This window comes from Balaenoptera borealis (assembly GCF_965194805.1).
Source record: "Balaenoptera borealis genome assembly, chromosome: 5".
Classification (NCBI taxonomy): domain Eukaryota; kingdom Metazoa; phylum Chordata; class Mammalia; order Artiodactyla; family Balaenopteridae; genus Balaenoptera; species Balaenoptera borealis.
In genome coordinates, this window is record NC_138862.1 from 112,316,813 (window position 1) to 112,322,530 (window position 5,718).

Consider the following 5,718-nt stretch of genomic DNA (forward strand, 5'->3'; position numbering starts at 1 on the left):
GGGCTTCCCTGGTGGCGCAGTGGTTGAGAATCTGCCTGCTAATGCAGGGGACACGGGTTCGAGCCCTGGTCTGGGAAGATTCCACATGCCGCGGAGCAACTGGGCCCGTGAGCCACAACTACTGAGCCTGCGCGTCTGGAGCCTGTGCTCCACAACAAGAGAGGCCGCGATAGTGAGAGGCCCGCGCACCGCGATGAAGAGTGGCCCCCACTTGCCGCAACTAGAGAAAGCCGTCGCACAGAAACGAAGACCCAACACAGCCAAAAAAAAAAAAAAAAAACACTGAAATATCGGCACAGAAATTACACATTCATTGTCTTTTCTGGAGTTATGTATACCAGATTCAAAAAAGCTAATGGCAGTCAAAGGAATATGGAGTTAAGGTACTGCCTTCAAAGGGGGTGGGGGGGGGGTGGAGGACACACTACAGATATCAAGAAAAAGAGGCAATCCCAAATTCGGGAGAATTGATGTCTTAAAAACCTTTAGTACCATATGATTGGCAGCTCTGAGATCTGAAGTATCCTTTGGTTCACACAGAAGGTTAACAGTCTTTTTTTTTTTTTCCTAATGCTATATAATGGGAATGGTATTTCAAGAAAAACTCCAAGGGTTATTTTCAAAACCATCTAAAATGCTTCACCTGAATTTTCAATTCTTGGGGATGTCCAATTCTGTGAGGGAGGGTGTGTGCTTACATCTCTCTACACACATATATAAAGACAAACCCTCTTTATATATATGTCTACATTCTATAGAAAATCCTCCTACACACACACACAGACTCAGGCTCTCTCCCTCTCACACATGCACATACAGATACACAGAGCATCGCATCCTCTGAGTCACGTGACACATGACACCCTGCTCAAAGGTAATTTGCTTAGAGTGATTTGTCTGTTTAAAAAAATTCACACTTCCTCAACAGGAGTTAAAAATCCCAGGTCAGCTGCTGTTTGTGCAATACTGTTCCCCTGTACTTGCATGAGGTAGACTTCCCAACCGGGGCGAGAAAACGATACGTTAAGAAAAAGGGTTATGTCTTTTTCCTTTTTTGCACGGAAGGCCCCGTTTTGCTTTGATCTTCTGGTGCTGCAGATGACTTTGTGGAGGAAGCTTCCGGAGGTGACGTGCCGGGCCACTCTGAGACCTCGGACCTCGCCTCCTGAGGAAACGGTGGTGACGGAGAGCCGTGCCCTCCCCCCACCTCTCGAGGGAACGTTGAAGCGCACGGCTGGGGCTCTGCTTCCTGTCTTCCCTGAGAACGGGCGGGCGGATGCCCCCAGTTCTGTGAGGGCAGTTCGCCACCATGCGCGTGATGCTCTGACAGCAATGGCACTTCTCTGGCTGAGGAGGTAGACTACATTCCTTAGCATGACGATCAAGGCCACCACCGTTGTAGCATCGGTCTCCCTTTGGTTTTCTTCTTTGTAGTGTCTTCCCTTTGGGTCTTCTTTCACTTCCTAAACAGGGGCTCCTACCAGGTCCTGTTACCCATATTGATTCAAGGCCTTTGGAAGATTTTTTAAAATGTGAATTCCACTGGTTCTCCTTCTTTTAGGCTTCTAAATCCTTCCATGAATAATTTGCTTTGGTGTACAAATACATCAACTAGAATATCCACGGGGCTTCCCTCTCGGTTTATCATGGAGATGAATCCAAATCCCATTCACAAGTTGAACCACTTACAGTGGCCAGTTCTGGGCAAAATCTGGGATTCCTCCTCTGCCTGCTCCGGCAGCTTCCCGGGCTCTTCTCCACCACCTTTGCTTGCCCCGCCTGGGGCTGATGAAACCTGGTTGAATGACCTCATTGTCTTCTGAAGAACATTTAAGAAATTTCCGCAATGAAGACACTAAATACATTCTGTAAGATATTACTCGAAAACACTCAATATTTATCAATGTGCAGTTTAAAAAAAATATTTGTTTTGGAGTACAAATCCTCGTAAGGCGCCCGCATCCAGTGTTCCAGTCAATAGTCAGTTACTGCTCCTGCGAATGTATTGATTCTTCGTTGTGGTTTTCTTTTCAAAAGCAACCTAAGTCCAAGTGCGTTTTTCTCTGTTCTCCTCAAATCCTTAATTCTAATTCATAAGCCATAGTTTCTTATTCTCAGTAGACTGAATCTCTGAAACACTTTTCCTGCATTTCACAGACTTCTCATACCTCAGGCCATAGTTCCAGAACCATGTCCTCATGACTCCTGACCAAACCAAGTCCATAATTGTCTCACCCCTTTCTGAGCTCCTACAGTAGAATCAGACAACCCACTCACAAACTCCGGTATAGTTGCCCTATGTGGTTCTCTAGTCAGTCATGGTAACCTTCATGAGAACAGGAATCTCCTGTCTTTATAACTAGCACCTCGCATGTCCCTGAGCAAAAATGGGTTCTTATTAATGCTAATTAAATTTAATTCTACAACAGAGTTTCTAAATTATAAATATATTTATAACTTATAAGAGTAAGGAGAAAAACCTTAAATCTTGTCAGAAAAATGGTTCCTCCAAATTATACAATAACCCGAGAGGATATGAGGATATATGTATACATATAGCTGATTCACTTTGTTGTACAGCAGAAACTAACATAACATTGTAAAGCAATTATACTTCAATAAAGATTAAAAAATTATACAATAACCCTAAGAGCAAGGACCTTTGAGTCATGTTTTTTCTCTTAAGCACCCAGCATTGTGTCTGACAGTAGAAATTTAATAAAAGTTTATTTTTTGGCCCATGGATGCACAATAAGAAACAGAATTAAATGCTATTAAATATGAGAAAAAGAGTATGTATCTAAAATCATTCTATTTTTCAAGGCAAATAGTAATCTGTTTACTCAGCTAAGCAGATATATACCTGAAGAATTATAGGTCAGCATCCACTATACAAGAGCATATAATTAGGACTTCTGTTTATTTAGTGCATTATTATCTTAAATAGCATCACAATTTTTATACATAACAGACAATAACATACAGAATCAATGAGCCACAGTCTCTAGGATCATAATAGAGAAACTGAAATCTGCTCAAGAGACTGCAGTGTTTATGGCATATGGTAGTAAATGAATATGTCAGTATATATTCTCAAAATGCAAAAAGAAAGGTTTGGGGTAAGAATGGGCAGGAAAAGGGAATTCTGATTTTGTCAGAAGTCTTTCATATTGATTCGGATTTACCAACAATGTAAGCCAAAGTTATATTTACAGCTACCAGTGATTCACTCTTTATTGATTTAACTTGAATATTCTTTTTTAAATTGTGATACTGACATTATAAAAACCACAGAACCGTCATTTTAATTTTGGATTTAAATCTGTCCCAATTTCACAATTACGTTTTTACAAAATCCATATTTAAAGTGTTTTCATTAATATTTTATTTCTTGGCTTCTATGACAGAATATATCTGTTCTCTAAAAGCTAGAGTATATGCAGTTTGTGTTTCATCAGAAAAATTAAATGTGATAATTTATGTGACTCGATATGTTACTACTGTGTTTTAGAACATCAGGAAACCTTTATTTCAAACCTTTTATATCCAGCATCTTTTCTCCTTGAGGGAAAATATAATTTTTTATAAGGATGTTGGTATAATATGAAATACTTTGAGGAGCCGTAGCTCATACTCTAATATCTAAATGTTTGCCCTTTACGAAAGATTTTGCTTTTCCTTAAGATTTGTCTAAAATGATGATTCTTGCTTGGACTAATGTCTCCAGATTGAATCCCTGCCCAACTCCACCATTCAGATAGTTCAGTCTGTAGATTTCCCATCCTTCAATGCAATATTAGCCAGAGGTATTGTTTAAACCTGATTCAGATTATGTCACTCCTCTGCTCAAAACACCAGTAACTTCTCATCTCAATCATAATAAAGGCCAAAGTCTTTAGAATGCCCTACCAAGACCACTGAAGTCTTGTTGCTCACAACCCCTTGCTGACCTCAACTCCTACCTCTCTCCCCCTTACCTACTCTTCTCCAGCACCTTGTTCCTTGAATATGCCTCTTCCACTCTCATCTCAGGACCTTTGCACTCACCACTGCCTCTACCTGCCTGGAATGCTCTTTGCCCAGATATCTGCAGTTTTCCCTCATTTCCTTCAGGCTTCTGCTCAAATGATATCTTCCCATGAAGGTCTTCCCTGGCTACCATATAAACTAGCAACACTCTCTGCCAGCCCTATATTCTCCTTCACTGCTTTATTTTTCTCCATAGCACTTATTACTAAATGATCCCATAATATATTTATCTATTATTTATTATCTTCCTCCCCCATTAGAACATAAACTCCTCCAAAGCAAGGACTTTTTGTCTATTTTGCTCACTGCTCTGACTTCAGTACCTATAAGAATACCTGGACACAGTTGAAACTCGATAAATATTTGTTAGATGAATGAATTCATTGTTGTAAATAGAAACACTTATTAATACTTATGAAACTCCAACTACAGATGTAGCATGACATTTCTCTCTGAAATCAGTTCCCTACAAATTATATCTACATTAAGTATAACCCATTTATCTGTCATTAAAGAATTAAAGCATTTTAAACACAATAAAAGAGTACAAATGGAGGATGACTTGTCATATGTCTAAACATTTAAGAGTTACTAAACAAGCTAAAAATGTTAGTATATAACATACCTTTCTAGCTTGATAATATGCCTTATTAATGACAAACGCTTCAGGCCAAATTTTTCAGCTATTATTTGGAAATAATTGTTTGAAAATTCATTTATATATCTTTTTGTTCTTGGTTGTGTGTGTGTTTGTGTGTGAGAGAGAGAGAGAAAGAAGGGGAAAGAGAGAGAGAGGGAGGGAGACAGAGAGGCAGAGAGAGAGACTGTATGTTGCCAAGAACTGAGTCCCCCTCACAGTGAACGTTTGAGGTACAGACTTTTTAAATATGTTCTGATAATCTCATCCACGAAAGCAGTAGACAATTTCGTCCTAACAGAACCGAATTTGAGTACCTTTTCATGTTGGCCCAACAGCCCTAGCTATTATTCACTGTGCAAAGAAACTGAACTGGGAAGTGATACCAAAAGTGCTTTCAGTGTAATCCAGCAGCTTTCCATGCTCTTCTGCCAAAATAAAATATGCAAAATGGTTGAGAGAAACCAATATGTAAGTGAAAAAGAATGGAAGAGGGACTTAATTCATGTGAGAGTTATTAGTCCCTTCGGGAAATAACGAAGTGCAGACAACGTGCCCTACCCCCAAAGGACCACATAATCCAGATGCAAAAACAAGACATAAAGATATGAATAATTCACTCAACAATATAATTCCAGGACAACTTATAAATAAGGCATAGCAGTGTGATTAGAGCTGTACTTACAAGTCTGGAAATAAATGTGAAAAGTAGAACTTGCCTCAGCTTTAACAAGGAAGACAAAATAATAATAATAGTTATCATTACTTTGTGTCATTTATTCTGTGCTAGGCATTGTTCTAAGTGCTTTTCATATATGAACATATTTAATTCTAGAAACAATAGTGAGAAAGGCACCATTATTATCCTCAATTTATAGGTCAGGAAAATAAGCCACTTAAAGTTCAAGTCACTTGCCCATGGTGGTAGAGTTGGGATTTGAATTCAAGCAGTGTGGCTCTGGAGTTCATGCTGTTAACTACTGCTCGATGTTGCCTTTGCCCTAAACAATATAAACATAATTAAAATAATAGTGCCTTAGTTGTATAAAGTG

The 5,718-nt window shown here is 39.2% G+C and overlaps 1 pseudogene across 1 annotated transcript; it reads right to left on the reverse strand.

The window, feature by feature from the left end:
* Positions 1 to 268: 268 nt before the first annotated feature.
* LOC309629903 (protein lin-28 homolog B pseudogene) lies at positions 269 to 5,199 on the reverse strand (annotated as a pseudogene). Its single transcript has one exon. The product of its transcript is annotated as a protein lin-28 homolog B pseudogene (transcript).
* Positions 5,200 to 5,718: the final 519 nt, after the last annotated feature.